The sequence below is a fragment of the Passer domesticus genome, chromosome 1 (genome assembly GCF_036417665.1).
Source record: "Passer domesticus isolate bPasDom1 chromosome 1, bPasDom1.hap1, whole genome shotgun sequence".
Lineage (NCBI taxonomy): Eukaryota > Metazoa > Chordata > Aves > Passeriformes > Passeridae > Passer > Passer domesticus.
Window position 1 is genome coordinate 111,913,553 of NC_087474.1, and position 23,461 is coordinate 111,937,013.

General features: G+C 41.1%; 1 long non-coding RNA gene across 1 annotated transcript; it reads left to right on the forward strand.

The window, feature by feature from the left end:
- Window positions 1–16: 16 nt before the first annotated feature.
- On the forward strand, window positions 17–19,133 carry LOC135308871 (uncharacterized). The gene is made up of 3 exons (XR_010369265.1): window positions 17–289; window positions 8,809–8,942; window positions 13,863–19,133. It is a non-coding gene; the product is annotated as an uncharacterized LOC135308871 (long non-coding RNA).
- Window positions 19,134–23,461: the final 4,328 nt, after the last annotated feature.

The following is a 23,461-nucleotide window of genomic DNA, read 5'->3' on the forward strand; positions in this document are numbered from 1 at the left end:
AATAAGCCTATACTGACCCCTTCAGAATGTTTTCCTTAATAAGCACAATAGCTCTATACCCACCTGTGAAGAAAGATGAGCAGGTGTGCAGACCTACTCCAGGCAACAGGCTCCAGCTGGGATCACTCACCTCTCTACTACCCACAGCTACAAGGGAGCAGGACATGCCTCTGTTGAGAGGCTTGGTAGTCAGTGCTTCTATCTTAACTGGCTTGGTTCTTAAAGTTTAGAAGCAAGCCAAGGCAAAGCTGCACTGTGATCAATGGAAAGCAGAGATTGAAAGGAAAAGGTACTGTGGCTGCCAGTAGTGTGCTCTTAACACTTGTGGTTAAGGGGGGCTTTTCTGTGGGGTTGGTTGCCTTTTTTGAGAGGAGCTTCTCTCTTCCTGTGCCCTGGGCTGACATCCCTGTTCTCCTAATTACTTCCCTTATGTTCCTACCTTTTTTTAGGCTTGATCTCTTCTTTAAATGCTCCTTTTCTAAGTGAGCCCTGGAACAAAAGTTTAGAAAAATCTGGTATTTGTGTGTCATAACTCTTCCTGTTTTGTTTTGTTTCTGTCCACTTTTTTTTCACCTGCTTCCTCTGCTGTTCTCATGCCCTTGAATCCTGAAGCCTCTCGAGGATAAGGCCAAGTTCTTTGTGAGTTGCTGGAACAGTAACTTTCCATTAGAAGCCCTCAGGCATTGTTCTAACATATGAAAAATGTGATGATGTTTTTTTCATGTACTTTGTGACTTACTGCTGTTATTGCTTGCACAACTAATGATTACTTGATGTGTGGTTAATTAAGGAATGTTCAAAGTGTTTCCTATTGTTGTGTTTGTGAAACATGAATGTCTGAATGATCCCAAACTGTAGACAGCAGAAATTCTCAGATAGCATTGTAATCCATTAATCAAATTTAAAAAAAAAAAAAAAAAAAAAAACACAAAAAAAACAAACTCCCGGAAGGAGAAATTGTCATTTAAATGATTGCTACTTATTCTGGAAATGCATAATTCGGGCATACAGCTAAGTGATTTATTCTGTCCTGTACCATAAGGTTTCCAAATCGTGGTGGAAATCCTCACATGAAACAGTGATAAGTTCCAGAGAGCAGAATTTTTGTTTCTGTGTTACTTGCAATTACAGAAAAAATATTGTGAAGAGCACAATGCTTTTCAATTAAACACCTATTTGTCAGATGCAAGGTACCATATTCAAATAGAGGACTAGGAAGAACTAAAGGGGTTGAGTTGTCATTTTGGTTTTGTTAGATGCTGAAAAGAACCCAGAAAGCATTGAATCTGAGAACTGATGTTTTCTCCAAGTTTTTCCTCTCCCTGGCTTAAAGTACAGGATACTTGCTCTTTGGAAAGTGAAACTCGATATCAGCAGCTGTGAAGGGTTTCATTCTTAGGGTGCTGTAGTGCTTTGTTATGTGTTTGCCTTTTGAGGAACTTAGGTAATAAATTGGAGGTAATACTGGCAGCAGAGTGGTGAACCAGAACCACTGGGGCACTGTCTGGGCCCTTATCTCATGTGGGTGAGTGAGGAGAAAAAACATACCTGAGCAATGGGTAGGGAAGTAAGAGTGCACCCTTGCTGCTGCAGCCCGCTATGGTGGCAGGTGTCTTGAAAGAGCTGTTGGATATGTAATTAGGATGACAGTTCTTTATACTGCAAGTTGTGAAGGTGTATGCATCCTTTTCATAGAGTACCTGTTGATTTTGGGTAGGATTTGCTACCCAATATCTTGGTATACTGCTGTACAAACCTTTCTGTCCTCTTCCTACAATTGTTTCCTGCTAATGGTATTTCTGCTCCTGTACAAGTAGTGTGTTCTTGATGTCTCTTTCTGGAAGTGTCAATCTGCTTTAATCATAACAATCTCTGCACTGGAACGAAGAGTCACTGACATTAAACAGAAGCAGAGGAAACCCCACAAGTGGAACAGTTTCTTCCCTGTGTAATGCAATGTTATAACAGGCTGGGAGAGGGAACATTTGAAGTGGCAAAGAAAAAGAACAACTCCAACCAAAATAGCATTATCTCTTCATTGTCTGTCAGTGTCTTCTCCCCTGAAGTTGGGAAAAAGGCCTATTTCAAAAAGGAAACGGCACAGTATGTCCTTTGAAGCTCTTGGTGGCAGTGAAGTGTCACAAATATTTCAGTGCAGAAACTGCAATGGGATTCTGAACATCGGGTTGAGAGTGGAGTCTGAGGACATGTAACATGAATTTTCCTGTGCTGGCCAGAGGCTCCACTGTTATTCTTCCACATTATTTACACCACCTGCCTTTAAATATCACACTGGGGATTTGTCTGTAGATTGTCTGTTCAGTTTGTGCTTAGATAAATGGTTCAATAACGAAGGTAACCAAAAGCAAAGTATATGTTACACTGAAATCCCCTCAGCTTTGCTGTGTGCAGTTGCAGCCCTCACCTCTCTGTATGTCTTTTTGGATTAGTGTTCAAGCTGTTGAAATGTACCTGATATAATTCACAGCATGATCCTTTGAGAGAAGGAACACTATCTTTCCCCCCCACCCCTTTCTGTCTTTAACCAGGGATGCAAATGACTGAGTACCTCTGTTTTGCTGAGGAAAAGTTAATGCTATATAAGTCAGAGTACAGATGTGCTGTTAGCAAACACAAAGAAGCATCAAGGTGCTCCTCCATGTGTTTTTCCAACACTGTAGCGAGGTGGAAGATGAAAAGTGTAGGGCTTTGGCTGCAAACTGGCCAGCAGCTGCCTGCCCTGCTCTGCTGGCTGTAGCTTGGTAAATATTCCCATTTCCCATTTTCCTTGTCCCGATGGTTGCTGCTGATAGCTGCTGACAGACAATTAAAGCTGCTTGGCATAACACTGTCTGCAAGTGTTTGCAGAAGTGGAGTGGAAGTTTCACTTAGGGAGATTAGAGGGGAGGAGCTCTTTTATGAAGACAGATGAATTCAAAAGCAAATGTATTTACAGAAACCTTGTAAAATGCCATTTTTCAAAGCACATAGATAGCATTTTGACCTATGATAAAGATTTCCAGTTTATCTTTGTTAGAAAAGAAGGCTTCTCCCCTCTTCCATCTCCAAGAGAGAAGTTTCCAAATAAGATCAGTCAGTTGTGATTTATGTTTTGCATTTATCACTTTGTAGGCTTTGTTCAAAAACATAATTATTACTTAAATTATCCAAACAAGACAATTCATTTATTCTGTTGGCTAGTATTGTGGGACTCTTTTATTCTTAATGGGTTTCTGAGTCACTTCAGATGTTCCTATGCTTTTTTTGTTGTTACTCAGGATTTGGAAGTTGCTCCATGGCCTTTGGCAGTGTAGATAGTTTTCCTTCTGCACATCACCATGCTGCTGAACATACCTTACTTTTTCCTTTCCCTTCAAGGTTGGCATAAGGCAGTAAATAATTACTGGCTCAACCACCATTCTTCACTTAGAAAAGCAAACTATTTTGAGGATGTTGCCACAGTAGTCAGTGAGCCTCTGTGATCTAAGTGCTGCAGTGGTGAGGATTGTGGGCCTGAATCTTAATGCCTTCCTAGGCACACCCAAGATGTCTGTTTATGGACTCACTTGGGCTTTTTCATGTATTATCCTATTAGTTCCTGCTGTTTGCTTCCAAGGGATCACTGCCTGGACCCATAAGCTCTTTCCTGCATCCAGGTACCCTGCTGCTTCTACTTGCAAGTGACCAGGACAGTTGCAAACTTGCAAAGTACAGTATGAGCAGGAGTGATGGGGCTGAAACAGAGGTACCTTTCCATTGACAAAATCACAGTTAATCTTTGGTTTTGTTTTTATTTCTACCTACCTTTCCCCTTGCTCTCTCCCCTCTGACCTCCTCTCCAGAAGGAAAGCAGCACTTTGTGTCTCTGTGTTCAGGTGAACACTTTCTTCACTAAATATTTCAGAGAAGCCTTAAAAGCTTCAGACTGTCAGCAGAGTTTACTCTCTTGGGGCAGCCAGAATGCCTGTTTTTCACACACATCTGATGGGCAGCATAACACAGTCAAATCCTGCCCAGTAAATTTGGTTCTATGGGGTGGCTTAGCAGAAGCTCACACAATAACAAGGGTTGCTGGCTTCATCAGGCCCCTGCTAGACTGAGCTGTTCTGCTGGAAATACCTCATACTTTTCCTGGAAAAGCCTAAGAAAAGCTGTGTGGTAACCAAGGCCTGGTCATCCCACACTCCTTTTGTTCTCATCAGAATACACAGCCTGGGTCTGCCCTGCCTCATTCTCCTCTTGGTAATGCTACTGCAGAAGGAAATATGGTCTGGCATGTACCAGAGGGCTGGTGAAAAGGTAGAGGTGATAAAGTTACTACAATAAGCATACAATCCTCCACCCTGCCCTGAGGGGTGCAGAAAGTCAAGGGATCTTTGCAGGAGAAGGGCAGCACTGTGCTGCGTGCTGTGGTGGGCAGTGGGGACAGGCAGGCTCTGCTGATGCAGAGCTCCACAGAAGTGGCAGCAGCTGCCTGGCTGGCAGGCAAGGTGCTGTCTGCATTGTCAGCATGATGTTGTTAACAAGGGAAAGGATTTCTTTATGTGTGGATGGGAGCAAACTGTGGTCCAGGAAAGTGCTTGCATGGCGGTGCCCCTGGCAGCTGGTGGTGTCACTGCCTGCTCCAGAGACTGCAGTGACCCCAGAGCAAACACCTCAGAGCTGAGCCCAGAAAGTGAGTGTTGTCTTTTCTTTGAGCACAGCTGTGATATAGCAGGGCAAAGATTCATTCCATGGTGATTCCACTCCATTTTGCCTCCCAAGTGCAAAAGGAAGGATTTGGCTTTTCAGGGATTTAGAGTATGAGACTTTATGCACAGTTATGTGATGTCTTCAAACAAAGAGTGGTAATGTTTAAAAAGATAACTTGGTGCATAAACTACTAAGAAATAGAACTGGCAGAGCTGAGGTGTGCTTGTACAAGCCTGTATGTTCTGTTGCTTTTTTTAAAATTAGAAGCACCTGGTGTATTGACAACATTTCAATGATATTCTGCTTGGGGCTTATTTTGAGGAATCATATCAATAGTAAATCACATTAACAGATATTGCCAAGCATGCCAGTATTACAGCTTGTCTTAAGGTAGATGTTGGATCTGTATGTGAGGTCTAGAAATAGCCTGCTATGGTAGAAGGAAAGTTTGAGTCAAAGAGCTTATGTTTTAGCAGTCAGGGAAGATAGCATTTCTCAACTGCTTCTCCCCTCCTAAATAACTGTGTCCCTCATAGTAATTGCTCCAATTCTGTTCTGTGAACTGTGACTATGTAGTTAATGAAAGTTGAAATGGGAGCTAGAGAATGAAGTACAGTTCTGAACACCCATAATAAGGTAGAATTAAATAGTGGGACCAGAAAGCGATATCCCTGCTCACAATGAGGACCATCCTCTTTCTGTGCTAGCCTCATTAGAGAAAAAGGGACTACAGAGACTCAAGTTCCATTTAATATGAATTAATCTACCAACAGTCTGGTCTAGGATTAAAAGCGGAATTAAGTTTTAATGGAGCATAAACACTTTAAGGGTTTTCCATTTTTTCAAATTTGTTCCTTTCCTGAAAAAAAGGAGATAAGTGCTTAATGCAAATGTGGGCCTGGGTAGCACACACTGAGAGTGAGGGAAAGATGATGAGTGAAGAATGAATTTTCAAATAGAAGGAGAGGAGATGGATGACAAGAGAAGTTAAACAAATAGCACATAATTAATTCTCACAATTTTACCTAATGCTTTGTGACATGGCTGTCACTAACATTGTCAGAAACTACAAGTGAAATGGGATTCAAAAAATTTCCAGGCAGCAGTGATCTCATTGTGTTGGAGGAATATTTTTTTTAAGATGCCCATCCCTGGCTATATACAGCTCAAATATACATGAAAGAGGAGCTTAAAAATCTTAAGTTGTTCTGTAGTGACTTTCATCTTAGATCACTGCTCTCATTCCAACTAGCCATATACAACCCATATGATTTTTTATATTGTATTTATTTTTATGTGACTGCCCTCCAGGGCACTGTCTACAATTATAAAAAGTCCATTGATGCATTTGATATATCAGTATTATCCATACACCATTGGGACATTTTTCCCTATTTGAAAGCATTTGTTTTCCCTGTTAATGCACCTGAGACTGTCAGTGCCTATGGAGCAGAGATTGGCTTGTGACTTGTTATTTAGGATTTCCCCCCAGCCCCACTATATTTAGGTAATGCTCAGCTGGGAAGAAGCTGCTCAAATCCAGCAGGTTGAGAGGGGGTGTGAGCAGAGCTGAAGTGCAGTAAGGAGTAGAAAATAGCAGAGAGCAGAAAGAAAGGATCAGAGCTTGGTAGAGGGCCAGAAAGGAGGAAAGGGAGAAAACTGAGGCTTGAGTTTTTTCCCAGAAGAATGGTTAAGGAACTTCAGTGATGGACCTTTCCCATCTTAGCATTAAGTAGGTGAGGAAAGAAGCAGGGAGTGCGGAGGAGTGGAGGGAGGTGCACAGGGATTCATGGTTGCAAACCCAGAGCAGGACAAAGGCATGGAAGATGGTGTTGTAAATCCAACAGCAGGCAGATATTTATAAGATCTTGTCAATGGAAACAATGTATATGAAGATCCAGTCAGAAATGGACTTTGGATCATTATTGCACAGGCCTTACAAGTTTGTCCAGCTGGACTTTTACTGGGGATCAACTAGTTACCATGACTGCTAATGCAGTTAAACATCTTCACATTGGACCTGGAGACTCTTTGTTAAATTTTCAAGCAAATAGTATACTATTATCAACCCCAGCTGGCCATGTTGGGTCCCTAGCTGGCTGTGCTGGCCGTGTCTTGTTAGTGGTTTACCGGAAAAAATATTTTTGTAGAAAAGGTATAGCTCCTTTGGCATAAGCTAAAAGAATAATAGTATTAGGCTCCGGGACCAGACTTGCTGAATGTCTGAAACTATTGGCTGTCTGATAAATCAAGACTGTCCAGTACCTGGACATGCAATGGCCTGGGATGTTCAGTAGATGTGTTTTAGAAAGCAGTGTAATAATTTGATATTTGAGTAAATATGAAATGCTATTAGCCTAGGCTTTCATTACTCTGTTTTGTTTGTAGAAGCCAATAAGTAGACCATGGATTGTGGAATCTGAATTGAAGTAAGATATAATATCTATAGAAAAAGGTTTTTCACAGATCTTTCATCATCTAGTGCTAATTATAAGATGGAGGAAACTTAAATGTGTTTGCAAGTGGTGTCAACTGGCTTCATGTGCTAAATGAAAATATGTATCACCAGACACCTTGGATTTGTGATTAGAAAATCTTGGCCACATCCTCACCCACTGTTGGCTCAAGCACTTGAATCTAGAGTTGTATTACAGAATTCAGATTTTTCTGGACACAACATGCATGAGTCAGTTACACAACTACTAGGAGAGAGTTATTGTGATTTGGTCTCATGGGAAATAGCTGACTGTGAGTCTTGTTTCTCTTCTTAACTTTGATAATACAAATAAAAAAACCCCCAAACTTTTATTGCAACTCTTAATTAATTCTTTCCTGTGTTCTGGCTTAAATTACTTGTACAAGAGGTCTCCAGGTCACTTGCTTTAAACCTTGCTCATAAAAGGCTGTCAGAAATTCTCACAAACTTGCAAAGCAGAACTCTTCATCCAACAGATTAGTATCTGGAAGAGACAGCATAGTTAGGGGTGAAAATTCTGATGGATGTGTTATTTTCAGGATGTTTAGCATCTTCTTTTAACAGATAAATAAATATTCAGTAAACTGCAAATGTTAGCAGGCACATCTGACTGGAGTACGGGTTGTCAGCCACAGAAGAGTGTGCAACAAATAAGCACTTGCTTGATAAGACTGTTTCCTCTCTCTGCTTTTCCCTCCAAAATGTCAGGGACATATGACTGTCACAGCTATTGGCAATGACACTGATGGCTTGAAAAGGGCAGTTTCTAACTTTTGAGGTCAACATCGGTGTCTAAAATTCTATATCTGTTCCAATCTTTGTCCTAATGCTTTCCATTTACCAAGTTTGCAATAAGCTGCAGAGTTTTACTGGGGGTTACTCTGAGGAAACTGCACAGGGGTGCCAAAGCCCCAGTGGTTGCAGGGAGGGGACAAAAAGAAGAATCAAAACTCCTGACCAGGTCAAGACCATTCAGGGAGCCAGGCTGTGGCCATTCAAAAATCACTAAAGGAATAATCAAAGGACCCTTTCCACAGACAGCAAGTGGGACAATTCTCACTAGGAGCCCTTTGAGGAAGGAAGAAAGATGCACCAAATGAAACCATCCTCTGATGAGACACTAAAAGCATAATACTGGTTACAGCAGTAAAAAAGATTATACTGAAACTTTGTCTAGATTCTGGGCCAGTTTCAGGGGTCATAAAAAGCAACTGAACAAATAGCTAAATTGGAAGCCAAAGAGAACTTTTTATCTTGACTTGCACCAAATTTTCAATAACCATAATCATTAAACATAAATCCCTCCTGGTTTAGGAAGATGGGAAACTTTATACTTCATAGAGATGAAAGTCAAGCAAGAATTGTTTGATATTCCATGTTTTTCAGTGACAAATCAATGCTGAGAGCTGCAAAATGTCTGAATATATTTCTTGGGGAAACTACAGAAGTGTGCAACTTCTAGCTGCTGTGGGATGTTAGAAGGAAGATTTATCCAAATTGCTGGTGACTATTCTTAGTCCATGTATTCTTGGTAAAAACTGATTTGCAACTGTCTCCTGGGTATCACTTACCTAAAAACTGAAAATTAAGCTGCAGGAGGATAGAAGTGACTAAAACATTCCCATATTCTCCTTTACAAGGGATATAAAGGGATGGAGGTCGGCACCATATGTACTGGTGGGCTCTAATCTGCTGGAGCTGCCCCACTCTTGGTGTGTGTGACAACCAAATACAACTTACTGGTGCAGCAGAGCACATTGCTAATATCTGCCAGGTGACTTGATTTTTTTTTTTCCCTGTCTTTCCCCTTAAGAACTTAGAAAAAAATTTTATTCTGCGGACAACCATGATGCTTGTTGCTATTGAAGGGAAGACAAATGGGATTTTGCTTTGCTGGGGCTGGGGTGTAAGTATGTGGACCTGGGGTCAAGTTGGCAACAGTACTGAAAGTTCTGTGACTTTTTTTTCTAAAGGTTGTGGTAATCATTTAGCTTAATAATTGGATGTTTTAAAAAATGTTGGGCAAAAGCATGTTATAGTCAAACTGTGAAGAGCTATCAGTCCTTGAAGGGTAGGAGATCAGATTCACCAACACCTGGTCTTAAGTTTTGAATAAGGAGGCAGAAGCTTCCAAAAGAGAGAGTCTACCTAACATGGCAAATTTCTTCCCCACCCCACATATTTGTTTGTTCTTGTCAGGGGTCTTTTTTTGTGGGGTTCTTGGCAAGGACAATGTCCCAAGAGCTTTGGCATGAGGCTGCTGAGGCTGGAATAGTGCCACAAGCTGTCTTGCACTAGGCTTCATCTTGCTGTGGAAAGGCCAGTGCTCCAGCAGCAGTAGGCCTAGAGCTACAGAAATTGAGGCAGATGAAAATCTGGACATTGAGGAAATAAGATGTTCCAGTGTAAAAGATGCTTAAATTAGAAATATCATCTAACATTTGTTGGTTTAAGTAAGTCAGCTTCTTTTTTATAGCTGTTTTATAACCAGATTTCTGTTACCATTGGCTCAAGTGTTTCCCTGTGCCTAGTCAGCCCTTGATGAAATGAAATGTGTGTCATTTGTGTCCCTTGATAGCTCCATGAGCTTCCCAAACTCTGCTGTTGCTTGGGGATGTGCTGAGGGATACAGCTGGAAAAGAAAGTGGACTCTTGGGCTGACTGCTGTCTGTCTTATGAAAGCAAACCCTGGGCTTGACAGTGGCCCTTCTCCAAAGCAGCAAGAAAAAAATCCACAGCTCCAAAGGATAAAAATATCTTTAGGTCCCCAGTAGCTCCAGGAGAACAGCTGCTTCACAGCATGTTAATCTGTTACATACTCATTTTCCCAAGAATGTTGAATAGATTTTTTTTTTTTTTACTGTTTTGAAGAACAGTGTGAGGCAGGTAAATTTTTGTGGGCTTTTTTATTTTAAAGTTATGTAAATGTATGCTTTGGGAAGACTTGTATGAAATGTTATTTATATACTTGGGAGACTGTTTGATGAGGTATTATTGTCATTTGCTCTGTGATTCTAGACACTCTGAAAAGGCCTTAATGTCACATGTTAAGCACAAATAGAGATGCAGCAGAACAGGGGAGTGATTCATAAGAATAGCATTGTGCTTTCCTGCTGCTGCTGCTCTGTTCATGATTTGTAGGAAAGCTATAGTGAAAAGCAAACCTGCAGCTTAAAAAGGCTTTTCAGGTCTTAAATTACAAAAACCTCTCTGTTGGCATGGCTGACTGCTTCTGAGCTTTAAGCTGTCCAGTTTCCCTCAGATGACCTAACTTGTGGTACTTTCATTAGCACAGTGCAGTTTGGTCCCTGGAAAAGAAACTTGCAGGCAGAGAGCAAGTGTGGCTGTTCACAATGCTCAGGGCTCCCAAAATTGCAGGAAAGTTGGTGAAATGCCATATGTAGCTTGTGTGAGAACTAGAATTATGCTGGAGTCTGTCTGCTTAAAAAAAAAAAAACCACACCCAACCCAACATACCATTCAGTTAGAGACTACAGAGCCCAATCCAGCCTTCAGCCAAGTGGTTTTCTTGGCAGGGGAAGGTGCCACATGGAAGTTCCTGTGTGTGTCCACACAGTGACACAGATTGGGTGAACCTTTTCTGCTCCCTGAACATGCATGCCTGAAGCAAGTGTAGATCTCTCTGCAGGGTTATGGAGACTGCAAGCCCCTGTCTCACAGCACAATCCAGAGCTCAGGAGAAAGGAAAGGTTCTATTTTCTGCTGCTTCTAAAGTGTCTGAAACTGTCCACTGCACAGTTTTTGGAGGAGGAAATATATAGTGTTATCTATATTTTCAGATGTTATGGTCACAAGAGACTATTCAGTTGACTCACTTCTGGTCATTTACTGTTTAGGGTTTTCTTTGCATGATGGATTTCAAGAGGTTATTTCCTACATTGGATTGAGTGATCTCTTTAAATATTTAATCTTTAAAGACTCCAGTCTCTGCTGAGTCTACCACCTACCAGATAAGATCTTTCAATATCTAATTATCCTCACAGCTGAGAAAAGGCACCTTATTTCAAGATTGAATTTGTGGAGTTGTTTTTCTTTTGTTTTGTTTTTTAATGATTTAACTCTTCTTTCAGATTATTTTTTTTTCTGAAAATCCTTGCTGCTACATTAAAAATAGCATGAACAAATCTGAAATATATAGGTATATTTATAACCTTTGTATTTAATTTTCAAAATTGTGTTGCTTAACAGAGCAGGTTTTATTAAAAGAACAACACAACTGGGAGGAGGGATTACTAAGGTCTAATTAGTAAGCCTGCTCTCACTGATTAAACCCAGAACATTTGGATTAACAAATTTTCACCACTTTCTCTTGCTTTAATTGCTCCTTGCATGTGTCTATCTACAGTGTCTTTATCAGTTCCTGACCAGGTCTTCCAAGTCCTTGACTTTGACAGCCTGTGTCCTATTTTGATTCAAATGTGTATCTCAACACTCTTTGGAATGAGCTGTTTAGCTGCAAGCCCTTTAAATGTGATGTGAACTTCTGCCCTTGGAGGATGCAGAACACCCGTACTGGGTCAGACCAGAGGTGCATCTTGTCCAACAGCCTCTTTCCAGGAATGTCTGAAACAGATGCTTCTGGGAAGACTATTTAAAAAGAAGAAAACCAAACCAATCTCCCTCTTGGCTGTTCCCCAAATTACCAATGCAAGTCAGCGTAGATGCCAAAGCAGGAAGGCCTTTAGAAAAGTAGAATTTGGACGTAATTTTTGCTTCTAGGTCAGGCATGAGGTTATTCATGGATGGACACATCCAGAACCACACAATACTATTTACTGTGAAGTAATGTGCATGATGATCAATTTAGGCTTTCTGAAACTTCAATGTGTGAACTAAAAAAGCTCTATAACAAAGTGTGTGAAAAATGTTGTTTTAAGGTTTTTTCTTTTACAGCCCAAGTAAGGCTAAAATAAGCACATAAACAAATTGTCTTTCCATTTAAAGGAGAAAAATACAAGGGAAAAATAGAATACTTAGTAGTGGTAGAAGGTAAGAGAAGAAAAGGAGGAATAAAATGGAATGTTTAAGTGTTACCCGTGCATGCTTTATTGACTTGATTTGATTTCTAAATGGAGGAAGATGATGATGCAATCAAGGAAAAAAATTCTTGGCTACTGATTCTATGTATAACTCTAGCTGCAGACATTTTTAGATATTACAGCCATTTTGCATTGAGCCTACCCATATGAAATACAAATTATTTCTCCAACACATATCTCTGTGCAACCCCTTTCTCATATTTAGGATAACCAAGTTTCTCTCTTTGTAACATGAACTGGACTTGCCACTCCACAGTATGGAGAAGGTATAAAAGAAAATCATAAATTTGTAGGAGAAAAAAATATGCAGTTTTTTGCAAGCCTCCTGCCACTACTGAAGGGCTGTGCTATAAATTTATGCTTGTATCCCAGGGCAATTTGGTTTCAAATGGGTCTACCACAGACATGCAGGTGTCAGGACTATTGAAAAAAGGGAAGGAGTAATCTGTGAAAAGGGGGGAGAAGAAATAAAATGCAAATTGTCTGCACTCTCTGTCTCTGCTCCAGAGAACTGAATGGACACAGGCAAAACCACAAAATGAATGATGACTAAGCACAAAATTATTTGCAGTGCTTGGAATAAAGTCTGGAATCATCAGTCTTTTTAAATCGCTTTTATTTTGCTGTCGATTCTGTAGGTCTGAGCCACAAAGCCAAACTTTGTTCCTTACAGCCAAAGCTTGACTTGAAAGTATTTGATTTTCTCTGCTATGATGATGGAGGGCAAGAAAGTCATGTAGCTGAGAGCCAGATGCCAACACTAGTAGGGGTCTGAAATGAGAATAGGAACAGCTTTTGCTGAGCAGAAACCATAATGCCATACTGCAGCAGAACATAGTTTAGTGCTTCAGCAAACCCATATTTATAGAAACCATCGGCACACAGCTATGGTCACACATCTGAAGGTTGCCTTTCACCCCCTTGTAAATATTTTTCAAACAAGACAGAAGGGTGGGAGATGGGAGAAAGCTCAGATGATGTTTAAATTTCTACAGCATTGGAATTTCAGTACCTGCTGCAGAACAGCTAGCCTTTACCTCCTAATCTGAAATACCAAAACTCACTCTTCTGAAGCTCTTGCCAGTTTTCACGCCCCCTTCCCACCCCCACAGCCTCACCACTACCGTCAGCATTTGCTATGCCATTTTGCTTCATTGCTCACTTGCTAAATATGAGTTTTTTCTTTCTTCTGAGAGCTCTGCTGTGCCATAAGCACTGAATTTTGACAGCTTCTCCACCTCAAACCACTGAAAGCTGTGGGTTGTCTACAGAGGGGCACAAGTCCATCTTGGGTGAATTCTTGTCTCCTGCATCCAAGACAGCTTTTCAGTCTGCCTGGTTGTGGTGTCATCTGGCAGTCATGACCCGCCCCCAAATCCAAATTGATCCAATCTTCTTCAGCTGCTAAGGAAAGTTTATAATCCAGACTTGTGTATTCTTGTTCATTATTGACCAGTGTGCTTTTGAGGCAGACCTAAAGTCCATTTAGTCTCTCAGTTTTGCTGGACAAACAGGTAGCTTCATATTCATCTCCTGCCGAAAACTGGAGCAGTCAATGTTGTTGTTTCTCTTTCTGTCCACCTCCTCTATGGGGGGGGGGCAGGAGATCTGGACTTGAGCCCCTTCTGTTCCAGGATCGACAGCTCTCAGCTTCGAGGTATTGCCCCAGTTACTAGGCTGGAGACCTGCTTGTGCACCCCAAAGGAAGATGAGCTACCAGCTTGAGAAAACATCCCCTGAGTAAGCAGTGGGAACATGACACGGAGACGGATGGAGTTGCTGTGAAGGTGACAGGGTGGAGTATTGTTGCCTTTCAAGGTCAATTTTTTTTATGGACACATATGAAAAATGAATTCACTGGGAGCAGGGACTTCAGCAGATCTCTGGTTCAGCCTTCTGCTCCAAGCAAAGTGACTAGACTACTATGGGATTTCAGGTCTTGAAAACCACAAGACTTATCCTGCACTGCCTCCCTTGCCAATCTGAATTATTGCACAGCTGCTTTCAGGGTGCAAAAGTCTCTCTTCGAATCCAGTCTCTGCCTCTCAGTTCTTCCTATACCCAGTGTCTTCCCACTGTGCACTCAGCAGTGCAGTGAGAATGCCTCCATTTACTGGGTAACCTCAAAGGGTCTCCTGCTAGACACCCCTGAGCTGTCTTGTCTTCAGGTTTAACATGCCTGGGTCCTTCAGCCTCTCCTCAGAGGGCAGGTGCTCAAACCCTGGCCAGCCTAGTGGTACTTTGCTGAACCCATGTGTTGGGGGACCCAAAACTGTGTGCACTATTCCAAATGCAATACAAAAAAAGGCTTATCTTAAAGGGGTCATCCCGTGTCTTGATCTGGTGACTGTGCTTCTGATACCAGCAGCCCAAGGTTGCTGTATAACCTTCTGTGCTGCCAGAACATGCTGCTGGCTCACATTTAGATGCTTGTCCTTCAAGGCCTCTGAGGTCTTTCGGAAGATGAACTCCACAGGCAGTGGAGTGGACTTGCTGAATGACTCTGGAGCGCTCTTCAAAAGCCCTTATATCTCCATTGCCCATATAGAAAATTGACTGATTTTTTTCTCTGAAGGAAGCTTTATAAATCTGGCCGTGTTTACCCTACCAGTCTTTGTTCAAGAACAGCACTGCGTCATCTAGAGATGTTAACTCAGAAATAATTGTTGCCTGGATGGCTGTTAACTATGCAGCTCCTTGTTAGCATTTTCAGAGGCACCTGAAGATTTAATGGGAAAGAAAACATTTATTCCAAATTACATTGATTTGTAGTACAAACAGAATGTATGCAGGTATTCCAGTATAAATAGGTGAAAGAGAAAACATCAGAAAATGCATGTACATAAAGATTTGCTTGCTTGCCACTGCTCCTGAAAATAGCAGCTGCTGGTGTGGCATCAGACTGCTTTTGCACAGGAATGAGTGCAAACCATGCACCTTCCTTCTTTCACCCTTGTCCATGGCTTGTACCCAGCAATAAATGATTGGGACAGCACCATTCCTCTTGCATCTGACTGTAGCTCAAGTTCTTTTTTCTGTTCTCCATTGCCTTTCAATGTAATCTTTCTTTTTCTTATTTTTTTCTCTTTTTTAGCTGTTTCTAGATGTGCCTTTTTCTTAGGATGAGCTGCATCTCTCAGATAATATGCCATACTCCCATACCGTAGAGAGACAGATCAACTTCTCAATCTCTGCAATTCTGAAATGCTGAGATTGTAGGTTATTGCCAAATTGTCAGGACAAATCAACAGCGAGGGCTTATCCAAAGGTTCCTGTTGGCAACTCAGGCTGTTTCTAGAGAGTGGATCCAAAAGTAGTCTGCAAAATTGTTGTTTGCCAGCAAATGCAGAAGCCTGGTCCTATAGCTCTGAGAATGACCTTACTGGCCTCAGTGGGACTGTTGTGTGACAGGGATTGCAGGATCAGATCCTCCAGTATGTTTGATAAATGATGCATGTCCATGGGGAAATTGATTTGTTTAGCCATTCATGAATGCATGCATTTTGAAAAAGCAAAATTTTGCTTACAGTTTCCAAAGTAAAAGAGCAAATTTCCTGTCTACTTCTAAAAATGTAACATTGTCTTAATGTCAAGATGACAATCTGAAACAACTCATATAATAGGATCTAAATTATGGTGCAGAATCATTATCTCCCATCATCACAGTTAGCTACAAATAATGAAGTAAAGCTGTATGGCACTGAAACAGAGGGAAATGTTCACATTAACACAAAAAGTAAATTAGTGAGACCACATTCACGGTTAGTGGTCTGTTTGTTTTCCTTCTGTCTGCATGAAGCAGGATGGGCTACAGTAATAAGGAAATACAGGTTTCTCTTCTTTCTCTGCTCAGTTTAACACCAGTTTGTCTTCTTTCTCTGCTCAGCTTCAGAGGGCAGGAGACAGGTCTGCTTTGGTTCTCTGATAACCCAGTATCGCAGAGCCAGGACAGGAGGTCACTGTGTTCTGTAGTCTGCAAAAGATGTGCAAAGCACAACAAGGGGGAGACGAACTGGCCTTGATTTAAGGTATCTATAAACAACAGTGTGGGAAAGCTGAGTGTCTTCTACTGCATGCTTCTGTTAACAAGGTAAAAAGCTGTAAAATCAGCAAAATAGGATTACAGTGTAAGCGGTACTCAGCTAACTGCAGAGTGATTTGGCCTTCAGGCTAGGAGGAGTTACCCAGCTGTCATGGTTTAACCCCAGCTGTCCATCAAGTACCACACAACTGTTTGCTCACTGGCCCCCTCCCCAGTGTAGTATCTGAAGATGAGTATCTGAAACTAAAGATAATCCTTCTAGGTTGAAATAAATATAATAATGGGAAAAAACAAAACAAAACCCCAAACAAAAAACCAGAACAAAGCCAAACTATGATAGAAAGAGAGGAATAAAACCTAAGAATAAGTGATGCACAATACCACTTATCACCACTCACTAACCAATGCCCAACCTCTCCCTGGGCCGCCCTCTGTGGCTCCCAGTCACTTTTCCCCAGTTCATGGAGTGAGAATGACATTCCATGGTATGGAATATCCCTTTGCCAGTTCAGGTCACCTGCTCTGGCTGTTCTCCCTCCCCGTGTTGTGGCAAAGCCTGGGCAACAGAAAATACCTGCATTCAGAGGAAACACTACCTAGCAACAACTGAAACACCAGTGTGTTTTCAGCATTATTCACATACTAAATACATAGCATTGCACTGCACAAATTTCTTCTATTTCAGCTGAAACAAAACCACCAACTTGTCAGCATTGTCCTTCATATAGATGAAAAGCCAGTACCTGAGCCAAGGGTTCAGAAATAACCAAGTGTGTGCTGCTGCAGCTGTGTGTTCTGTGGGATGTAGCTGGATTCTGTCTGTGCCTCCAAATGGGTGTGGGCTACCTACCTGCCACCTTCAGAATCTGGCCTGGGTGTTGCCCTTCCCTTATAGCAGAGGCTGCTTCAGCTTGTGAGAGTACTTTATTGCACTAGTAGAAACAATTCTGGATGGCTGAAGATCACAACACAGACATCTACTAGAAAGAAAACGTCAGTTTGGAAAAGAAGGGCTAAATCCTTTCTTGTTCATCCCAAAAACCTAGAGCACAAACTGAAAACATCTGAGGCTGAACACCCAAACATCTGCATGCAAATACAGCAAGAATATGCTGCCTAGTCCAAAGGATCTACAAAACTCTCTTCAGGTGTCTTACCACACATACCTTATACCCATGTCATTTGCTGCAAATCCTAATCTGTCACAGGAGCAAAGCCAGAAGAGGGAGGAAGAACGTACCAATGTCCTACTTCTCACAAGTACAGACCGTTAGAGGTGTGTGGGAAAAGTGTACCTTGAGTATGAGCAAGTGCAATGTGCCTCACTCTGTCTCAAAGTCACGAACACTGTCAATATATACTGTTGTCCTTATGGACCTTGGCTTTGTCAGTATCCAGGGCTTCTGAAGGGCAGCAATCCTTGCCCTTCAAAGAAGGCTAACACCTCAAGGGAATAAACTTTTGTGGTCCCCAGAGGTGAGCAGTCTGGCCCAGTCGCACTCCCAGAACACAGACCTGCAAAGGAGTCAAGTCAGGTCTCCCTCCTTCTCTAGGACATCACAAACGAAAGACAGGCTTAAGGTTTTTTGTGAGGGAAGACAAATTGCCTCAGACATGAATTTCTCAAATGTTATTTGGAAGTTTAAGTCCTTTTGCTTATTGAATTTCTCCCAGAGCATGCACAGAGATGCTAGGGTTTATTAGCATAGCTTATGAAAGATGTTGCACTAATTACTTAGTTCCACATGATGTGTTAGGAGATATGGGATTAATAAATGTAGTTTGTTATTAAAAAATAAAAAAAACTTGTTGAGGAGGGAAGATATGCACTGCAATATGCTTGCTTATCAAGCCCTTGGTCTTTCAATCTTTAAAGCATATCAGCATTTCCAGATGAATAAACTGTTTGTGAAGTATTTGTTGTACCCTGCTTGAGATGGATGACAGAAAATACAACTGTCAAATATTCAACTTTCTCAAAGTTTAAGCAAAAACCCAAACAAATCCAGATATTTAAGCACATGTACAAGTTGTTAGGTTAATCTTGCATAAATAGTTTTTCTTAGCATGCTGTCCCAAGGTGTAAAGGCACCTCCTAAATAAGTTGGGTTAGACTATATTCTCCTTATTGTACACACAAAAATTAGGAGTTACAAAAATCCTTTTTTGTGACCATCTTTGCTCAGTGTTTGGTAACTCCTGAGAATTGTGTGCTGATGGGTTTGGGTGAGTTTTCTGTTTTAGCTTGGTTTAGGTTTGGTTGTCAGGTTTTGGTTTGGAGTTTTTTTATTGTTTGGTGGATTTGGGGTTGTTATTCTTCAAGTAAGTAAAAATTTGGAGGTTTACAAAGGACTCACAATTCAAGTAATGAGATAGTTTTAAAAAGTCTCTTGCTTTGAGCTAGTTGTGTAATGATGGGTTAATGTTTTCTAAACAGATTCCTGAATCTATTTTGAAGATGGATGTGTTAGATTCTCTCATTATGTACACCTGTGTTATGTAATTCTCTGATAGATGGGGCTTATATATTTGGACAGTTTTCTACCATTAATTTCTAATTAGATACTTGTCAACAGTGTGAATTGGTATTGCTTTTGTTCAGCAACCCTGTGATTGCTCTGTCCACCCTAATTAATGAACAGCTTCCTTATAAGTAGATTAATAGAGGTAGTTCCATTACCTAAAGTTATTTCGGTCACTGTGTTATAGTACACCTCATTAGAGAATTGTAAAATGAAGCAGCATTTCAACTAGCTACGACTGAATACCTGATTCTTTTTGTTCTGTCAGCTATTCTTTTAACTGTTTTTCTTTGTGGATCTTTTTGAGAAAATCCTAGCTTCTGCCCACTGTTCTTGTGCACAGCCCAGCTTTGTGTAAAATGTTAATGTACTTAAGAGCAGCAAACCTCTTGCTGTATTGCTAGAGAAAACTGTAATGGAAAGTTCTCCACATTCTGCTTGATGCAAAGATAGAGGTTTATCTATTAAAAAAAAAAAAGTCAGTGACAGATACTGTGGAGTGCCCTGTGTCTGTTAGAACTTGTTACCCTTGCTCAGACCAAATGCTGAATGACTGTTTAAAAGGGTAAGACCATAATATAAACTGGAAGACTGTAAGCAGCATTCACACAAAAAATCAGAAATCATGGTAGACAACTTGCCTCATTCTGTGTGTATTGGCCTAGTACTGCAAAAAACACTCATGGGGAGCCAGGAGTGTTGTGTCCCTTTGCCCTGCAGTACAAGAGAGACATGGACACACCTGAAGGGTAGGATGCCATTCCAAGGAACATGGTTAAGCACAAGAAATGGGCCCGTGAGAATCTCATGTTCTCTAAGATGACCCAGTGCAAGGAAAAGCCATGATATCAACACAGACTGGAGGATGAAGAGATTGAGAGCAGCCCTACCCAGGAGGACTTGAGGGTGCTGGGGGACGAGTGACTGGACATGACCCAGCCATGTGCATTCACTGCCCCGAAAGCCAGATGTGTCCTGGGCTGTAAAAGCAGCCTGGCCAGCAGAGTGAGGGATTTTGCTCCTCTATTCTGCTCTGGTGAGATCCCACCGGGAATACTGCATCCAGCTGTGGGGTGCCCAGCACAGAAAGGGCATTGACCTGTTGAGATGAGTCCAGAGGGCCACCAAAGTGATTACAGGGATGATGCCCCTCTTCTGTGAGAAAAGACTGAGAAAATTGGGATTGTTCAGCCTGGAAAAGAGAAGGCTTTGGGGTGAACTTATTGTGTCCTTCTCCTATGTAAAGGAGGACCCACAAGACAGATAAAGACTTTTTTACAAGGGCATGTAGTGACATGTAGGATGAGGGACAATGGCTTTAAACTGGAAGAGAGTAGGTTTAGATTAGATATTAAGAAGAAATTCTTTACTATGAGGGTGGTAATGTACTGGAACAGGTTGCCCAAAGATGTAGTTGGTGCCTCATCCCAGGAAGTGTACAAGGTCAGGCTGGGTAAGGCTTTGAGCAACCTGGCCAAGGGGAAGGTGTCCCTGACCATGGCAAGGGGCTGGAAACTAGATGGTTTTTAATGTGCCTTCCAACTCAAAACATTGTTTGATACTGGAGAGAGTTCAGACATTCAAAGTCCACCTGGATATGTTCCTATGTCAGCAGCCCTGGGTGATTCTGCCTTGGCAGGGGGGACTAGATGATCTCCAGAGGTCCCTTCGAACCCTAACTACTCCGTGTGATAAGGAAAGCATTCACATTCACAAAGTGTCTGTTCTTGTTCTGAATCAGTGTGTGCTCAAGCTCTCTGAAGTTATTGGCAGTTTGGGTCAAATGGTACAAGGCAGGGTGAAGCGAATGAAAACATTTCTATCTTTAGTTCTTTATGTTGTAGCTACGACTAGCCGAAAGTTTAGCAAGCACACCCACAGGTGGAGGACAGACAGGAAAAAGAAAAGTTCTCCGTTACTTCCCTGTGGAGAAATGTTACTGGTTCACTCCTGAAAAATTCAGTCTAGGGATTGAGCAAGCTGGCTTTGGACTAGGAGGACATGTTTGGTTTCCCATCCCACCCACTTTTCTGTCTCCTTTCCTCTCAGGGAAGCGTCAAACCACTCCAGTGTGGGAGTAGTGGATATCTTTAAAAATGGGGCAGAGTGAAATGTGGGCACTGACCCCCTCAAAACGTTGTTTCTGATTTATTTTTTTTTCTGAAGATGCTTGTAACCATAATTTAGATCAACACTGAATTTAGAAAGAGAGTTAGATACATGCTCCTTCTGGAAATGTCTGGGTAATACCTGAGCCACGTTAGTTCCTTGAAACATGAACACAGAGAATATCATGGTGGTCTTGGACTCTGGTGTTCTATGTCTCTGGAAAGATGTAAAAAACTGCAAACATGAAGAGAAACAAGCAGGTTTGTTGTGACATAGAAGATTTTTTTTCTCAAAAATGAGTCTTCTAGGCTGTTTTATAGTTTAAAGTGCATGTATTTCACATCTCAATGGCATCACTGAGTGGAAAATAGTAATTTGAAAGGACCTGCAAAATTCTGCTCTGAAATGAACACACAGAAACTTTAGATGATATTTCAAGCAAAGCTAGACAAAGGTCACAACAAGAATTAGTGTCACTATATGCTAGGATAATGTCTCTTCAATAGTAAGGTAGCCAAGAAGAATATAAAACACAAAACATTAATATATGGCATGCAAGATTTCACTGTTTAAAATTTATTGTTCTATAGCAATTAAACAGCTATCAGAGTAGCCATGCAGCAAGGGAACATGTAGGCTGACAATGCTGTTCATACAAACTAGAAGTTTAAACAAGAGTATAGAATTATTGTAGCAATATTCCACGAAAAGTGGTTTGTTTGGGTTTTTTCAAATGAAATATCATGGCATAAAATTCAAAGATAGGGGTGTTTATTACAATGCTGATGGTGTACAGAAGAGCACAAAAACCAGATCTGATATAGAACTTGACCCAAGGCATGAAAATCTAATTGGTTGGGAAGCTGCTGCACTAAAATATTTGAACCAGAGTGTCTTAGGTAATTTTTTTTTTCTTCCCTCAAGGCTGTTTACATGAATTGCATGATTGGATGAATACAGCATGAATATCAATCCAAGGGAAGTGTTGGACAAATTTTAAACACAAAACTATCTTTCTAGTAGTATGCAATCCAACTGTTATTCCAGTAGTCTAGGAAGATTGTTTTCTATTTGTTTATTTGTGTCAACATACACAGCTACCCTCCTTCCAAGGATTGAGCACAAGAAGACTAAAATATCAGTTAATTGATTTAATCTCTTTGGTTAGTAGGTTTGCCAATCATAATTTTTTTTATCCTTTGAGCAATATGAATCTACTTGGGGTAGTCAGACTTAAGAGTGCACCTTGATTTCAATGTGTATTTCTACTTTGGAAAGCACAATTCAAGTACAGTCATACTTACATGAGAACTGAAAATAAAACAATTCAGCAATTGCCATGCAGAGATCAAAGACACAGGAGGGCAAGGGCCGCTAGAGCAGGTCTGAAGAGGGAGTTGGATCATTTCTTCTGGATAAAATGGGAAAAGTGGGAGAGATGGCAGCTACATTATGAGCCAGCCCTTCAGGTGCCAAACAACCTGGTCCCTCTCATGCTAGTGACCCCTCCCACCACGGGAATGAGCACCTTGGTCTCTTATTTTACTATCTTTTTTTCTGTCTCTCTAAGTGTAGTGTTTAAAACTGGAGACTCAGTGATGGCTGTCATGAGTGTGAAGTAGAACAGACCATTTGCCATAAATGCAGCTGTCATAAATGCTGCACATGTACCCAATTCCCTCTGCATTAAATGGTGGTTTTGGTGAGAAGGACTCCTACTTTTTTTTTTGCACTTGAAACTCCAGTCCTTGGAGGCTGTGGTCCTTGTTTTGCAGTTACGTGTTCAATTTAGCAATAGAAAAATCAATCACTTCATTCTTTATTGTCTTTCATGTTCTTGCACCACTTGTCCAATTTATCATAGTTGTGATGGCTTTGTCCTCCAGAGTATTTTGCTACTTCTTCATCTTGGTGTCATCTATGTACCTCCTTTTTTTTCTATAATTTTTATATGAATGCTGTATCTGCTCTTTCCTCAAAGTCGTCAGGGGAGAGGCAGAAGAGAGACCAACTCAGGCTTCATAGGTGCTTTGCACTGGAGGAATTTCTCCAAGCCTGGCAATAATCTTTGCTAATGTTTTGTTGCAAATAGTTGTGTATTTCATCCAAACTTGTGTATACAGCCTCCCAAATATACTTTGTTCAAGCAGTACCATTTCTACTGCTTCCTCTCTGCCTTGGTTCTCATCTAATGCTAATGGAGACTCTCAAGCCAGAGTGCTCTATTCAAGAAGTCCCTTGCACTTGCCCTTTCAACTGCCATATATCTAGCTATCTTTTAAAGCTACCTAACTATTTAAAGCAGAGTTAAATGCAGCAATCCAAGCAAAGTATAACCTGACCTGTAACAAAAGTTTAATATCTTACCAGCAATTTACACCAGCACATGATTGTTCTTAGAGCTCAAAGTAGGATCCAATCACTCCAAATAATGGTAGGGAAATACACATTGAAGCAAAGTTTTCTCTTGGTTGAATAATATCTCCTAGTCTTTCATTATTCTCTAAAGGTCAAAAATGGCAAGTGGTTTTTAATATTATCCTAAAAAGTTACAGCAGTA